The 17,867-nt window shown below is 43.6% G+C and overlaps 1 protein-coding gene across 1 annotated transcript in view; it reads right to left on the bottom strand.

The window, feature by feature from the left end:
• The window catches only part of LOC311144057 (voltage-gated delayed rectifier potassium channel KCNH8-like), a gene marked incomplete at its 3' end in the record, with an annotated part of 201,314 nt that overhangs the window by 83,918 nt on the left and 99,529 nt on the right, over window positions 1–17,867 (bottom strand). The window lies entirely within an intron of this gene.

Raw genomic sequence — 17,867 nt, 5'->3', positions numbered from 1 at the left:
AAAATCCCTTTGTCATCCATCAACATGGGGAAAGGCAAAGAACTCACAAATAAAAAGATAATGGTTATTGACTTTCATAAATCACACAATGGGTACAGAAATCGGGGTCTACCTGTGCCCGAGCACCTGCCCCTTTGCCATCACACTCACCAAGTGCCCTTTTGGGTGGTATATATATATATATATATATATATATATATATTTTTGTATACAGTTTTTGTCGTTGTTGTTCTGAACCCACTGCCCCCAAGTCGCCGTGACGTCGTCAAGTTTGCCAAACCCCCCACCCCTACCCCGTCTGTTGGTCTGCCCTGTACAGAGCTCACGTGCTCCCCCGGTTGTGCCTTTTTCCCAGTCTGCCCTTTACGGAGATTGCATAACGTATTGAAAACAGGGGTGGCAATACTTTTGACACCTATCTATTTATTTTATTACTTGTTAAAGAAAATATTTTTCTCTGAGCAATTGTATTTTTATGAAATAATATAACGTTAAAAAAAATGAGGATACTATATGTCTCTGTTATGTAACTGAGGGGGATTTCAGTTCCTTTGAAACAGACTGCATGTTGCCTGCTGCTTTCCTCTGTAGTCACTGTGTGCAGAATGTGATTGTGTGGAGGGAAATATGATATGAGCCGTACTACTGATGGTGTGTGTGTGTGTGTGTGTGTGTGTGTGTGTGTGTGTGTGTGTGTGTGTGTGTGTGTGTGTGTGTGTATGTGGCTAATCCCTGTTGCCGGACTGGCTAGTTACTGGTTTGCCTGGTAATAAAAACGCCTTTGAAGGATCCCTCTGCAGCAGCTTTGAAAGCAAGGGGAAGGGTTGTTTGAACATGGAGAGTGCATCTTTCTCACGCACGCACGCACACACACACACACACACACACACACACACACACACACACACACACACACACACTACTCATGGGTGAGTCTGCTACGATGCTAAATGTAAGTATGTTTGTGAGAGAGCGGGAATTAATGCAGATATGCAGTGTCATCCAACAGCATTCAATGCAAAATTCCTAAACCATGGGCATCTGCTTTGAAAACCAAAACAAAATGCACTGCCACCACAGAATGCTGCCCTTTTCGGTTTGAAGCTTGTTAAAACAAAAAAAAGTGTAAAACTGGGGGTTGGACATTAGACAGCAAGCAAGTCCTCAGCACTGAGAGACTGGTGAGCACAGGGTGGGTGTGGGAGTTTGGGAGTTTGACAGTCTTATTACCAAGCTGGCTGGCCTGGGCTTCTGTGTGTGTGTTGTGTGTGTGTGTGCGTGTGTGTGCGCGTGTGTGTGCGTGTGTGTGTGCGTGCATGCGTTCGTGTGCGTGTGTGTGCTCACACAAAACTGACTGCAGGGCACAGAGAGCAGGGGGAGCGGGTCTCCAAAAGACCGACAAGGAACAAAAGCGGGGGGAGGGGCATGTACGTGTCTATGTGTGTTCATGCCTACGTGCATCAAAGACGAGAGAGAGGAAGTGGAAAATAGAGAAAGTCAGACAGATAAAGTGAGAGTGAAATAAATAGACAAAATGAGACTTAAGAGAATTACAGAACTACAATAGAGTTAGACTACCATTGGGCAATGAAAGCCAAGGTGTACTGTACAAGTGGTTGTTATCTCCAGCTCTGGCCCTGGCTTTGGCCCTGTGCTGTCAAGGTGACAATTAATGCCACAGAGGCCAGGGCTAAAAACAATCATTTTTTCCAAAATAGATCAGCATAGAATGCAATTACAGTGCCAATTATCCCTCTGCCATAAAACACTACAACCCTTCAATCAGTGTGTGTGTGTGTGTGTGTGTGTCTGTCTGTGTGTGCCACCAATTACTACCACCTGAAGACTCCAGCTCCAACCCAACACACTGCCAGTCAGTCAGTCAGTCTCTCTGTGTGGGGCAGGGATGAATATAGATCTGCTGTCAGAGTAATGAAAATGTGTGTGCTCACTTGCTTTTTTCAGACTAGAATCATGCATAAGGAATACAATAAATAAGACACATCTAACAACGAGGAGATTTACACAACACAAAAATAATATGAGTGGTGTGCCCCGTTTGACTTCAAATCACACCCATTTCTGGAAGTTCTGAAAAAATCGATATCTGCCACGATTTAATCCTGGCCTTGGGATTCTATTGGGAGAGGCTCCTTGGGTTCATTCAGAGAACGACACAAAGAAGGAGTGAGAGGACTGAAAAGAGAGAGAGGGAATGTGTGAGAGAAGAGGGCGGAGAGAGGCTCTTCACAGGACAGACTATTCTGTCCTCTGGGACATACTGCCTCTCTTCGATCCTCCTCTCCTCTCATTTATAGAATGAACACACACTAATGCCTTCTGAGAGACTGTCCTTCTCCTCTAGAGAAAGAACTGAGGAGAAGGACAAAGCATCTGTACTCGTTAGAGAGTGCTGGGTACTTGAAAGGTGTGTGAAAGGCATGTCAACTCAACAGAGGTTTCTATCAATGTCAAAGCCAGGTCAAACGGGTTCAGAAAGCTGTGCTGCACTGTAGAAACTAAGATAATTATTTATTTTCTTTATGGCATCTTCTTCAGATTCAATAACAATATTAACACCAAGTGTGAGTCACTATAAGTGGTCAGTAAGGGGTGAACTAAAAAGAAGCTGGATGATGCACAGTAGCCATTTTGCACCTGATTGCTAATCACTAGCCTGTCAGTTGTTGCTTTTAAAGTTCAGGCTGTGTTTAGCATGTCTGTTCTGCAGCGCTTATCCCTACTGCAGCACTTATGCTGGTATTATCAACTCTACTGTGATATGCAAAAGTAACATAGGGTTACACTAAGGTCTTACAGACCACAATCACCACTATTCCTTCCATTCTGATAGAAGAGAGGAAGTCATAGCAGAGTAACTCACTTGCTCCTGGCTAGTGTTATTCCAAAAAGCACTTTTTTCTGAGTGAAGGCTGAGTTAACGGAGACAAATAAGCCTTTTCTATTCCTCTCCCTCCTCTTCCTCCTCTCCCTCTTCCTCCTCTCCGAGGGGTGATCTGTGCTCTCTTTCTCTAAACCAAGAGTGTCTGCGTCCCAGACAGACATCACATAGGATCAGAGGGGGTGAGAGAGATGTTGATCACAACAAAGAGAGAAAGGAAGAGAGAATTGAGGAAAAGGAAAGTGAGCCTTTAAGGAATGAAACACAGCCAGTAGTCTTTTCCTCTCTTATCTATTTCTCTTCCTCCCTAAGACAGACTGGTGTGAGTAGTCTCTTCCTCTCTAAGACAGACTGGTGCGAGTAGTCTTTTCCTCCCTAAGACAGACTGGTGTGAGTAGTCTCTTCCTCTAAGACAGACTGGTGTGAGTAGTCTTTTCCTCTAAGACAGACTGGTGTGAGTAGTCTTTTCCTCTAAGATAGACTGGTGTGAGTAGTCTCTTCCTCTCTAAGACAGACTGGTGTGAGTAGTCTCTTCCTCTAAGACAGACTGGTGTGAGTAGTCTTTTCCTCTAAGACAGACTGGTGTGAGTAGTCTTTTCCTCTAAGACAGACTGGTGTGAGTAGTCTCTTCCTCTCTAAGACAGACTGGTGTGAGTAGTCTCTTCCTCTAAGACAGACTGGTGTGAGTAGTCTTTTCCTCTAAGTCAGTCTAACATGAGGCATCAGTATTCCCCAGTGAGCCGTGTGATAGAGGTCCTGACCTGGGGATTGAGATCGTGTTTGATAAATTCGAACTGCCGCCAAACTCTGAGCTAACCTAACCTCAGTGTAGAGCACAAAGAGACACTGCCGGACCCGGTGGAGACGTATGACATCCAGTACAGTACAGCATTGATCCTGCCACACGCAACGCGCACACACATACAGGCCTGTTCACATCCAACAATCCACTGTTCACTGATCAACACACTTCTCAGCACATGCTTTGACACACATACACTCACACCCTCTAAGGCAAACAGACCACTAACACAAACAAACACTCCCGTCTCTCTATTCCAAACTGGTGGAGCAGAGCAGAGCAGAGGAGATGACAGTGGGGATAATAAGTAGGAATGTAAATCAATTGCTGTCATAGCCAGGTCCATGGAACGATGTAAGAGCTGAAATGTTGTGAATGCTATTTTCAGAGAGAGAGAGAGAGAGAGAGAGAGAGAGAGAGAGAGGGAGAGAGAGAGAGAGAGAGAGAGAGAGAGAGAGAGCGAGAGAGAGAAAGAGAGAGAGAGAAAGAGAGAGAGAGAGAGAGAGAGAGAGAGAGAGAGAGATAGATAGATAGATAGAGAGAGAGAGAGAGACTCTCTACTGTGAGCCCAAGGCCACTTTGTTTTGTCTGCAACACGTCTCTGGAGAGAACTTGACTAAAGGCTGATGTTAGAGGCTTGAATGGCACATTTTATTTCGTTCTCGGGGACACTAGATAGTTTTGACATTTCCAAACCATCCCTAAATCTAATGAGAACATTACATTTTGTGTGGACCCTCGTGGCCCGACAGGTGTCCTCAGGGCCGGCCCTGGGTGTCCTGTCCTGGTGTCCTGGCTGTGTTTTCACACCTGCACGCTCTATTGTTGTCTGCTGTTTAAAAAAACAGACAGAAGTGTCTAAAAAGATCTACATTTACATTTTAGCAGACGCTCTTATCCAGAGCGACTTACATGAGCAATTAGGGTTAAGTGCCTTGCTCAAGGGCACATCGACATATTTTTCACCTAGTCGGCTTGGGGATTAGAACCAACGACCTTTCGGTTACTGGCACAACGCTCTTAACCACTAAGCTACCTGCCGCCCAAATATAACATGCAAGAATATTTCTGAGTTATTCAACTTGAAAGAAAACAATCTTCTGGGGTTGGCTAACATATGGAATTGTTTTAAGATGGTCATACCAAGGATCATTTAACTATTTGATTTGGAATTTTAGGACCCCTTTAGGTATAAAAAATGTTTTGGCCTTACTGCTATTAACCCATAGAAACGCATTGAATAACAGATTCATACAGTACATGGAAAAACAGATGAATCAAAAGGAAGTTTGTTTTAAAGTGTCTGTCCTATATCTGAGAGATAGAAGAAAGATCAGGAAATAATGTATATATTTTTGGGCACTAAACTACTTCCATATATATAGTTGAAGTCGGAAGTTTGCATTCACCTTAGTGAAATACATTTAAACTCAGTTTTTCACAATTCCTGACATTTAATCCTAGTAAAAATTCCCTGTTTTAGGTCAGTTAGGATCACCACTTTATTTTAAGAATGTGAAATGTCATAATAATAGTAGAGAATGATTTATTTCAGCTTTTATTTATTTCATCACATTCCCAGTGGGTCGGAAGTTTACATACACTCAAGTAGTATTTGGTAGCATTGCCTTTAAATTGTTTAACTTGGGTCAAACGCTTCGGGTAGCCTTCCACAAGCTTCCCATAATAAGTTCGGTGAATTTTGGCCCATTCCTCCTGATAGAGCTGGTGTAACTGAGTCAGGTTTGTAGGCCTCCTTGCTCACACACACTTTTTCAGTTCTGCCCACAAATTGTCTATAGGATTGAGGTCAGGGCTTTATGATGGCCACTCCAATACCTTGACTTTGTTGTCCTTAAGCCATTTTGCCACAACTTTGGAAGAATGCTTGGGGTCATTGTCCATTTGGAAGACCCATTTGCGACCAAGCTTTAACTTCCTGACTGATGTCTTGAGATGTTGCTTCAATATATCCACATAATTTTCCTTCCTCATGATGCCATCTATTTTGTGAAGTGCACCAGTCCCTCCTGCAGCAAAGCACCCCCACAGCATGATGCTGCCACCCCCTTGCTTCACGGTTGGGATGGTGTTCTTCGGCTTGCAAGAACCCTCTTTTTCCTCCAAACATAACGATGGTCATTATGGCCAAACAGTTCTATTTTTGTTTCATCAGACCAGAGGACATTTCTCCAAAAAGTACGATCTTTGTCCCCATGTGCAGTTGCAAACCGTACTTTTGTACCTGTTTCCTCCAGCATCTTCACAAGTCCTTTGCTGTTGTTCTGGGATTGTCTCTAGGAGACAGAACACGTCTCCTTTCTGAGCTGTATGACGGCTGCGTGGTCCCATGGTGTTTATACTTGCATACTATTGTTTGTACAGATGAACGTGGTACCGTCAGGCGTTTGGAAATTGCTCCCAAGGATGAACCAGAGGTCTACAATTTTTTTTCTGAGGTCTTGTCTGATTTATTTAGATTTTCCCATGATGTCAAGCAAAGAGGCACTGAGTTTGAAGGTAGGCCTTGAAAGACATCCACAGGTACACCTCCAATTGACTCAAATTATGTCAATTAGCCTATCAGAAGCTTCTAAAGCCATGACATCATTTTCTGGAATTTTCCAAGCTGTTTATAGGCACTGTGAACTTAGTGTATGTAAACTTCTGACCCACTGGAATTGTGATACAGTGAATTATAAGTTAAATAATCTGTCTGTAAACAATTGTTGGAAAAATTACTTACCGACTTGCCAAAACTATAGTTGGTTAACAAGAAATTAGTGGAGTGGTTGCAAAACGAGTTTTAATGGCTCCAACCTAAGTGTATGTAAACTTCCGACTTCAACTGTACTTCCATTCAACCAACATGTACACTACTGTTCAAAAGTTTGGGGTCACTTAGAAATGTCCTTGTTTTCCATGAAAACATACATGAAATGAGTTTGAATAGGAAATATAGCAAAATGAATAGGAAATGTAGTCATTGACAAGGTTAGAAATAATGATTTTTAATTGAAATTATAATTGTGTCCTTCAAACTTTGCTTTCGTCAAAGAATCCTCCATTTGCAGCAATTACAACCTTGCAGACCTTTGGCATTCTAGTTGTCAATATGTTGAGGTAATATGAAGAGATTTCACCCCATGCTTCCTGTAGCACCTCCCACAAGTTGGATTGGCTTGATGGGCACTTCTTACGTACCATACGGTCAAGCTGCTCCCACAACAGCCAAATAGGGTTGAGATCCGGTGACTGTGCTGGCCACTCCATTATAGACAGAATACCAGCTGACTGCTTCCTCCCTAAATATTTATTGCATAGTTTGGAGCTGTGCTTTGGGTCATGTTGCAGGAGGAAATTGGCTCCATTCAAGCGTTGCAAAATGGAGTGATAGCCTTCCTTCTTCAAGATCCCTTTTACCCTGTACAAATCTCCCACTTTACCACCACCAAAGCACCCCCAGACCATCACATCGCCTCCACCATGCTTGACAGATGGCATCAAGCACTCCTCCAGCATCCTTTCATTTAGTCTGCGTCTCACAAATGTTCTTCTTTGTGATCCGAACACCTCAAACTTCGATTTGTCTGTCCATAACACTTTTTTCCAATCTTCCTCTGTCCAGTGTCTGTGTTCTTTTGCCCATCTTAATTTTTTATTTTATTGACCAGTCTGAGATATGGCTTTTTCTTTGCAACTCTGCCTAGAAGGTCAGCATCCCAGAATCGCTTCTTCACTGTTGACGTTGAGACTGGTGTTTTGCGGGTACTATTTAATGAAGCTGCCAGTTGAGGACCTGTGAGGCGTCTGTTTCTCAAACTAGACACTGTGATGTATTTGTCCTCTTGCTCAGTTGTGCACCGGGGCCTCCCACTCCTCTTTCTATTCTGGTTAGAGCCAGTTTGCGCTGTTCTGTGAAGGGAGTAGTACACAGCGTTGTACGAGATCTTCAGTTTCTTGGCAATTTCTCGCATGGAATAGCCTTAATTTCTCAGAACAAGAATAGACTGACGTGTTTCAGAAGAAAGTTATTTGTTTCTGGCCATTTTGAGCCTGTAATTGAACCCACAATTGCTGATGCTCCAGATACTCAACTAGTCTCAAGGCCAGTTTTATTGCTTCTTTAATCAGCACAACAGTTTTCAGTTGTGCTAACATAATTGCAAAAGGGTTTTCTAATGATCAATTAGCCTTTTAAAATGATAAACTTGGATTAGCAAACACAACGTGCCATTGGAACACAGGGCTGATGGTTGCTGATAATGGGCCTCTGTACGCCTATGTAGATATTCCATTAAAAATCAGCCGTTTCCAGCTACAATAGCCATTTACAACATTAACAATGTCTACACTGTATTTCTGATCAATTTGATGTTATTTTAATGGACAAAAAAATTGCTTTTCTTTCGAAAACAAGGACATTTCTAAGTGACCCCAAACTTTTGAACGGTAGTGTACGTGTTCGTGAAAGTCTCACCTTTCCATAGAGGGGTCATTTTAGTGTAAAGCCCAAACTGTTTGGACGCTACAGACAGAAGTTGGCAGATCAGCGGAACCGACTTTAGATGTGTCCCGTGATGCTTGTAGGGGTCTTAGAGCAAAACTAGTTTGTTGGCTAAATTAGTATGTAGGCCAAACCGTTCGGACGCTACAGACATTTTCGTGAGAAGACCAATTTTCGGGATGTCACATGGTCAATCCACCGCAGATGCGAAAGGCCGCCATTGGCGGATGCGGTGGATTGAGACACAGCCCATGCAAAAAACAGATATATCTATCTTAAACAGATGGATTTTGATGGGAATCTTTTTTCTTTTGCTAATTAGATTACCGCGGGGGCGCGGACATCGACTCTAGGGGGTTACCTAAGGAACACACTTACATAAACACAGGGCTCAAGCCTATGCACGCACAAATGCACACACGCCGCACACAAACAATCACGCATTCAGAATATTGCCTTAATCTACATCTGACAACCATAGAACAGTGTAGCATGTAGTCGGAGGGAGGCAGAGCATCAGAGGGCATATCCTCTGCACTAGAAACACAAGATGATATAGACCTCCTGGGCTGACAGCTACTCTGACAGCTGAGTGACGCAGTGTGGGTTAGAGAGACGTGTGTGTCGTGTATCTGCTCTTTACATGTGGAGCCAGGTGTGGGTGTGATGAAGGTGTGTGTGTGTGTGTGTGTGTGTGTGTGTGTGTGTGTGTGTGTGTGTGTGTGTGTGTGTGTGTGTGTGTGTGTGTGTGTGTGTGTGTGTGTGTGTGTGTGTGTGTGTACGCGAGCATGTATATTTTAAGTATGTGTGTGTGTTTGTGTGTGTGTGTAGGAGGCTGTGTTGCCAGGCAACATGTACCAATTGTGTTTCCTTTGGTTTCAACGGAGACAGTGGCGGATGGGACTTTGATGAGGGAGGTACACAGTCTCTGTGTTTCTCACAGGAACACACACACACACAAACACACACACACACACCATAAAATGACCCTATATTGAGATTGGAACACAATAACACTGTGGTCTAGTGAAAGGCCCTATAAACTCAGCAATATGAGACAACAAGGAAGTTGGGAGAGACATTCATCTATCCTCTCTACACTAACAGACCATCAACAGCAAAGATACCCATTACTAGATAGAAGAGAAAATAATGTACTGATGGGACTGAAGCGTCCTCTAAAAACAGGACTGGAAATCAAATTACTTGTACATTCAATAAAGAAGAAGCACAAGACAACAGCGCTGACCGCAGGCTAGCTTTGAAGGAGATCAATATTAACCAGGGATAAAATGCTGATATTGGATATCCATATTTACTCCAACGTTATTCTCTTTTATCAGTGCAGAGCAGTTCTGGCTAGAATAATGTGTTTCGACAATACTGAGGTAGGTATTGATATAGGAGTTCCATATTTACTCCAACATTAATTCTCTATTATAGAAACATATTCCCTAACTCAATGCAGAGCAGTTCTATTCAGAATAAGGTTTTTCGACAGCACGATATTGCAGTATTGTCTAGGCGTATGGTAAATACACAACTGTTCATTAATAATGAGTGGTGTGGAACCTGATGTGGCAGGTATGATAACATTCTATTCTCATTTAACTGTCTCTGTTGTTCATTAGAGGGAGGCATTGTTCTTGAGTATTTGAATGATAAGGACGGTAATGACGGCAATTGGCAGAGTTATTTTCAGTTCATTAGCATACTGATCATAATATAATATTGCAGATAAACCAAGGTGAAATTGCAACTGGGACCAATGGGACAGGTTGTGTAATGTTATGACTACTGACCAGGGACCAATGGGACAGGTTGTGTAATGTTATGACTACTGACCAGGGACCAATGGGACAGGTTGTGTAATGTTATGACTACTGACCAGGGACCAATGGGACAGGTTGTGTAATGTTATGACTACTGACCAGGGACCAATGGGACAGGTTGTGTAATGTTATGACTACTGACCAGGGACCAATGGGACAGGTTGTGTAATGTTATGACTACTGACCAGGGCCCTTTGGTTCTAACGATGAATTTAGCCTAAAGATGCTTTTGGGAAACCGGCCCTGACCTACGCCCCTGGTTTAATCACTTTAATGAAACATTGTGTTAATGTCCAATTAGACTATTACTACAAATAACTAGCAGAAGGTTAATTCCCAAACTTCTCATTAGATTTTATTTGAACCACGTCCAGGAAATGGCAGAATAATTTAGCAGCACTGATCAGCAGGGGCTCAGTCAGACACCCCAGCCCAGCCCTGGGTGCCTGTTCCTGTGGAGTGGAGGGAGATGTCAGCTCTGAGAGATGTTGCCTGTTCCTTGGGAGTGGAGTGAGATGTCAGCCCTGAGAGATATTGCCTTGTACTGGGGAGTTGTAGAGGTAGGCATCATTCTGCGGGAGTAGAAGGAGCTCCAGTCAGACCTCCCCCTCCAGGTGCCTGGTCATGGGGATTTGCCAGTGGGAGGTACCTGTCAGCACTAGCTCACCTCCCTGGGGTTCTAATGGGGCACACTGCATCGCTGCAAATCTCTCCAGCTCCAATTAGTGGGTGTCAACCTGGCTCAGGCATGGCATGGGCGCAGACAGGAAGGCAGTTTCTGCTGATCCAAGATCAGTTCTTTTGGTGAGTCACATAGAATTTGGATGTGTTCCCTCCTCTACACAGAACACAACCAGTGTCATTCTGTCATTCTGTTATTCTGTCATTCTGTCATTCTGTTATTCTGTCATTTCTGTCTACCTGCCTGTCTGTGTGCCTGCCTGCCTACCTACCTGCCTGCTTCAACTGCCTGCCTGCCTTGCTGACTTGGGGAACATTCCCATGGTGGAATAAATCCTGCAGCCGCTGTGTGTTTGTATGTGCGTGAGCGTGCATCTGCTGTCCACATTCCATGCCTCTGCTTCCCTGTCTCTGGCCTCCCTCTAGTTCCATTAGCAACAGGCTAGCAGCCAGGCTGATGTACCACGTAGTCTGTTAAACATATGAAAAGTGTGTTTACCCTGTAGATGCTGTTCTCATGGGCTTTCACATTTCACGTTTGGTTTTGAACACTGTTCTGTTCTCCTACTAAGTACATGTACATTCTCTCTCTCTCTCTCTCTCTCTCTCTCTCTCTCTCTCTCTCTCTCTCTCTCTCTCTCTCTGTCTCTCTCTCTCTCTCTCTCTCTCTCTCTCTCTCTCTGACACAAATACAGTTGTTGTTCATAACCTGTGGTAAGGAGAGTGAGATGGGCAGTCAAACTTGATACCGCTCAGGGCAGTGGCATGTGCAAATGATCCACTTTAAGGCTACGGGGCATCTTGCCTAACTCAGCCATTCATCAACGCATCGATGGCAATAATCCCTAAAGCTTTTCAGTTACCTTTTCTCAGACCCACAACAATCATCTTTTGAAATCAGGAAACTGAGACCTGGACGAATATCAATAGCTTTAAGGATTGATAGCATAGGAGAGGATGTGGCTCTCGGGTAGAATAATATTTCTGTGTCTAGCCAAAGGAAATAAGTTGACAATACTATTGGCCATGGTCAAAAGTAGTGCACTAAATGGGAAATAGGGTGCCATTTGGGGCGCAGCCAAGAAGTTGAGTGCACCATGAGGACAATAGGGGATCAGAGCTCTTAGAGCTCACTACAATCATGAGCTCACTCAGAACCAGCTCCTCCAAACCTCTCTAATCCAACAACTGGAAGGCCATGGAAAATCAGATCTATTTTTAGATTCTCTATTGCTACCGGTAGGTGTGTGTGCACACCTGTGTGTGTGCGTGTATGCATGTGTGTGTATGTCTACTGTGTATGTTTATGTTTGTATTATCATTTGGGTCTAAAACATGACACACTCTCGTCTCCATATCGGGTCCTTTTGCATAAACTCATACACTCAATGTCCTCTCTCCTCTGACACACCATTAATGGCTCATTAGGAAGTTGGCTGGTGGTAAAAGGAAGTTGATCATTAACCCTGTGGGCAAGGCAGCTGCGGTCGTCATGGAAACTGCTGGCAGGTAAAAGTCACACACACAAACACACACATACAAACGCACACACATATTTTAAATCCTTTATTTGAATCCACAAATCACATTACAGTCGAGAAGGATTCAAACATTTCAAAGGGCACGGACATCTGGACACTTATGGATACAGATGGCACCTTCTCCTCCACTAGCTGCTTTGCCTTTGTCCTATGTAGGCCTGCAATTTGAAGGCATATACTGTCAGCCTATGTACATGGCTGAGACTCCCGAATATCAGCACCAAAAGCTTTCACTGTTAAGGTGTGACAGGAGGGGTTGGTATTTCAGTAACTTGTTACACACACACACACACACATAGCCAGTCTCCTCAAATTATATTTCAGTCCCATACATTTTCACTACACCTCCTCAGCCCCTGCTCTATCCGGCTCCCCGTTGCTGCTAGCTGAGCTTTTCGGCCTGCTGTTCAGCAGCTGTGGGAGAATGAAAGCAATGAAAGCCAGAGAGAGACACACAATACTATACATGCCTTTCTACATCAAACCAACGACTGGGTCTCTTCTGGCAAACGTTTATGTTTGTTTGAAATCAGCGGGTGGGAGGATTCTGAACGAGACGTGACAACCGCATATTCCCTTCTCCCTTCTCATATTCTTTGCCTCAACAAGTGAAGGGAAGAGAATCGGCATGTCGTTTTTTCCTAATGTGAGAAAGTAATACAGGCTGGGTTTGAACATAATTATTAACAAGTTGGCTGCAGACCTGGGTTCAAATACTATTTGAAATCTTTCAAATACTAAAAGTGTTTGCTTTTAGTCTGCCTGGATGATAGAAAGGTAGGTTTTGCAGTTTTGCAACTATTCAATTGGTTCAAGGTCAATCAAGTCCAGATTAAGTACTTGAAATAATTTCAAATAGTATTTGAACCCAGGTCTGATTGGCTGAGTCGGCCCATGGATGGTAATGTAATAAACTTCTGATCCTGGAAGTGAGGTTAGGAAAATTGAGCCGTGGCCTATTGACTGGCTATGCAGGAATCATTTCCTGAGGTAATTCCTGAGGTAAAACACAATTAGCAAAAATGGCAACAGTAGGTTCGGAGAGGAGAGGGAGAGCGAGAGAGAGAGATGCTAGAGAGAGAGAAGCTATAGAGAGAGAAGCTAGAGAGAGAGAGAGAGAGAGAGAGAAGCTAGAGAGAGAGAAAAAAGCTAGAGAGAGAGAGAAGCTAGAGAGAGAGAGAGAGAGAAGCTAGAGAGTGAGAGAGAGAGAAGCTAGAGAGAGAGAGCGAGAGAAAAAGACAGGCTTGAAATTTGATCTCATCTGTGGCACTAAAAGAACCATCACACATTGATTTGTATGTTTTGGGTATAGCTCCATTTAGCATCCATTTAATTGTCATTAATCTTAATTGTCAATCTTGCCCTGCAGGCAGAACTGAGTGATTTTCCGCTAGATGGGCCAGCTGCAAAGTCAAAATTGGCTATATCATAAAAATGTATGAAAACATTATTGAAGGTTAGGGTTAGACATTAGGGTTACCAGTGTGGTTAAGGTTAGGTTTAAGGTTAGGGCTAGGTTTGATGACTTTGTGGCTGTGCCAGCTAGTAACCACTCTGCAGAGCTGCCTCCAGGGCAACATTCATGAAAATAAATGCCAACCTGCTAATCCTTCACTTCCTCTCACAATCCATATTATTTGCAGGCCCCCCACAGAACTACAGAGAACTCCCTGATCCATCTTAATTTACTATTGACGTGTGGTCTTGTACATACACACACACACATTTTAAATCCTTTATTTGAATCCACAAATCACCTTACAGTCGAGAAGGATTCAAACATTTCAAAGGGCATGGACATCTGGACACTTATGGATACAGATGGCACCTTCTTCTCCACATAGCAAGGCTGCCCATGACCGCTGAGACGGAACAGTACCTCACTAGCTGCTTTGCCTTTGTCCTATGCAGGCATGCAATCTGAAGGCCACATACTGTCAGCCTATGTACATGACTAAGACTCCTGAATATCAGCACTACAACCAAGGCTGTTAAGGCGTGACACAAGGGGCTGGTATTTCAGGAACTTGTCACACACACACACACAGACACTCACCCCCGCTGACACACACACACACACACGTTTATTTTACTATCTTTGTGGGGACCAAACATTTGATTCCCATTCAAAATCCTATTTACCCTAAACCTAACCCTAACCCTTAACCTAACCCTAACCTTAACCCTAACCCTAACCGCCTAACCCTAACCCCTAAACACTAACCCTAATTCTAACCCTAATTCTAACCCTAACCCTAAACCTAACCCCTAAGCCTAAAATAGCCTTTTTCCTTGTGTGGACTGGCGAAATGTCCCCACTTGTCCAAATTGTGCTTGTTTTACTACCCTTGTGAGGACTTCTGGTCCCCACAAGGATAGTAAAACCAAACACACACACACAACCTGTCTCCTCAAATTATCTTCCAGACCCATACATTTTCACTACACCTCCTCAGCCTCTGTGTTACCCAGAGTGTCAAAATGTTTTCTGTTTCCTGCTCTATCCGGCTCCCTGTTGCTGCTAGCTGAGCTTTTCGGCCTGCTGTTCAGCAGCTGTGGGTGAATGAAAGCAATGAAAGCCAGAGAGAGACACACACTACTGTACATGCCTTTCCACATCAAACCAACGCCTGCATTGGAGGGATAATAACAAAGGAAAAAGGAGGGAGAGGTAAAAAGGGAGCGAGAAAGAGAGAGAGAGAGGGTGGGAGAAAGAGAGAGATGCTACAGAGAGACTAAAAATTGATTTCCAAGGCTAAGGAGCATGAAAGTGACGGGGGGGGGGCAGACTTTACGCTTGGTCCCCTCCACAGCAGTCAACATTGACATTGACAGTATCCTGTATGAGCATTGGCATCAGGTGGGATATAGGAGGTAATACCTTGCCTTACTTCATTTTTTATAGCAGTGTTGACATTAGAGAATATGGCTGAAAGAATACATGTTGAAAGATGAGACATGGGGGATGGAGAAAACAAGAGTGAGAAACAGAAGCAGAGCTGTGGACAATCTCATTGGCACCTACTGCACCAGGTCATTGCGTGATAGTTTCCCTTACATTTTGATTTACATGTACTTCATCTGAGTTTCAGCATCATACTCAGACTGCTGCTTCTTATTCACCTCAAACCCAGACTCTGGGGAAGGTTGAACTTTCAGAGAGCTATTGTTTGTTTCTGTCTTTCAGAAACACTTCAAAGCAAACAGAGGCAGGCAAAGATATCACCAGTAGAGAAATAAAGCACCAGTGAAGTGAAAGCGTTTTGGCATCTTCCAGACGAGGCCCCGTTTCCCAGCTTAAAGGTCACTCTTCATTATTTCCCTGGCTCCAGCTTCCTCCTTCACTCTCACTAAACAACAGCATGTGTCATTGTCACTTCTTTCTCAGCTTTGTCAAAGACTGGTTAAATCACAGGCTAAACATCAACACTACTGTTCCAGAACATAGAAATAGATTCAGGTTCAAATTCTGATTCTATGGTTCTAGTTCTGCTTGGCTTGCCATGACAGAGCATGGCCAAGAGCTATATGGCTCTTTCATCACTCTATGGGCCATAGAGACTTTTTATTCCTGACAAGCATCAACTCTGACCTTTACATCAATGTCTCTGGTAGATCCTGAGTCTGACGTGGAGACACTTGCTTAATAAACCCTCAAACTGCTCATCAAAAATAAGTTTGTTATTTCTGTTTCTCCGGATATGTGAAGCAGAGATGAGAAAAGGAGGTGAATGAGAGGGGGAGGTGTAGGCCTACCAGCAGAGATGTTTGTCTGAGAGAGAGGGAGGGATGGAGGAAGTCTGGGGGTTGAGCACTAATCAGAGAGAGATAGATTTTATATTTTTATACCTCTCCTTGGATAAAAGGTGGAGTGGCCCACCGAGCCATTAATCCATGTTAATGGTCATAATATTCACTGGATTCAGATGGGTTTCTCCTTGAGAGGATATTTACAAATGGAGGTAAGGTTGGGAGAGACAGGTGCATTAGACTCTGTGATGGGGAGACCAGACACACACCAGACGTTGCCTGTCAGTCACCACCGAGGTCACACACACTGAAAAAGGCACCCAAACATCCCCAGTGTCGTTGGTTAATGCATACTTATGTAAGCCAGTTGGGGAGACCGGGAGCAGGAAAGGGAGGCAGCATACAGGTGTGTATGTGTGTGAGTGTGTGAGTGTGTGCATGCGTGCGTGAGTATGAGTGTGTGGAGGTATGTGTGCTTACATTCTTGCATGTGTGTGTGTCTGTGTGCCCATGTCCACTTCCATTTAAATAATCTGATTTGATGAGGGCTCTTGCTAATTAGTCTGATTTAGTTGAGGGGACACTTGAGGGTGTAGAGCTTTGCAGTCAGTCTTCCAGTACAGTAAATAGGGACGCAGACTAGAGTTTGACACAGGAGTGAGAATCCATTCCTGTTCGTCAATTTTCTTCCAGTACTGTCCTGATCCCGCAACAGTTCTACAACCCCGGAACTTTCCTGTTCTGTCCCGATAAAAATGACTACCGTCCCATTCTAATTTTTACACGCAAAAATCTGAAATGCTAAAATCTGCTCTGCATGTGAGTAGCCATAACAACTGCTCCGTTTGGCTGCTGCTCAGTGCTCATGAGACAGTTGCCTGCCCTGCACACACAGCTGATAACAACAACATTATGAGATTTTGGTAATGAAGGCAGCCCTTCTACTTACCCAGAGTCAGATTAACTCAATTCCTCTCTTGAAGGCTTCATCCTTCATTGACGTATGTTGGCATCCAAGGTAAAATAGTGACTACGCAGAGGCCATGGCTTAAACTGGAGCAAGGCGTGAGAGTGAGCCGATAGAAGGGGGAGGGGGAACTACCATTCTTTTTTATTTTTATTAAGTAATCTATGTGCAATATTAAAGATGATCTACCCCCTAATCTTTAAAAAAAATAAAAAATAAAAATATATATACAGTGGGGAAAAAAAGTATTTAGTCAGCCACCAATTGTGCAAGTTCTCCCACTTAAAAAGATGAGAGAGGCCTGTAATTTTCATCATAGGTACACGTCAACTATGACAGACAAAATGAGAATTCCAGAAAATCACATTGTAGGATTTTTAATGAATTTATTTGCAAATTATGGTGGAAAATAAGTATTTGGTCAATAACTAAAGTTTCTCAATACTTTGTTATATACCCTTTGTTGGCAATGACACAGGTCAAACGTTTTCTGTAAGTCTTCACAAGGTTTTCACACACTGTTGCTGGTATTTTGACCCATTCCTCCATGCAGATCTCCTCTAGAGCAGTGATGTTTTGGGGCTGTCGCTAGGCAACACGGACTTTCAACTCCCTCCAAAGATTTTCTATGGGGTTGAGATCTGGAGTCTGGCTAGGCCACTCCAGGACCTTGAAATGCTTCTTACGAAGCCACTCCTTCATTGCCCGGGCAGTGTGTTTGGGATCATTGTCATGCTGAAAGACCCAGCCACGTTTCATCTTCAATGATTTTCACGATACATGGCCCCATTCATTCTTTCCTTTACACGGATCAGTCGTCCTGGTCCCTTTTCAGAAAAACAGCCCCAAAGCATGATGTTTCCACCCCCATGCTTCACAGTAGGT

The sequence above is a fragment of the Coregonus lavaretus genome (genome assembly GCF_964263955.1).
Source record: "Coregonus lavaretus genome assembly, chromosome: 16".
In the NCBI taxonomy this organism is placed as follows: Eukaryota; Metazoa; Chordata; class Actinopteri; order Salmoniformes; family Salmonidae; genus Coregonus; species Coregonus lavaretus.
Note: the sequence above shows the minus strand (reverse complement) of the source record. Positions and strands in the feature narration are given on the sequence as shown.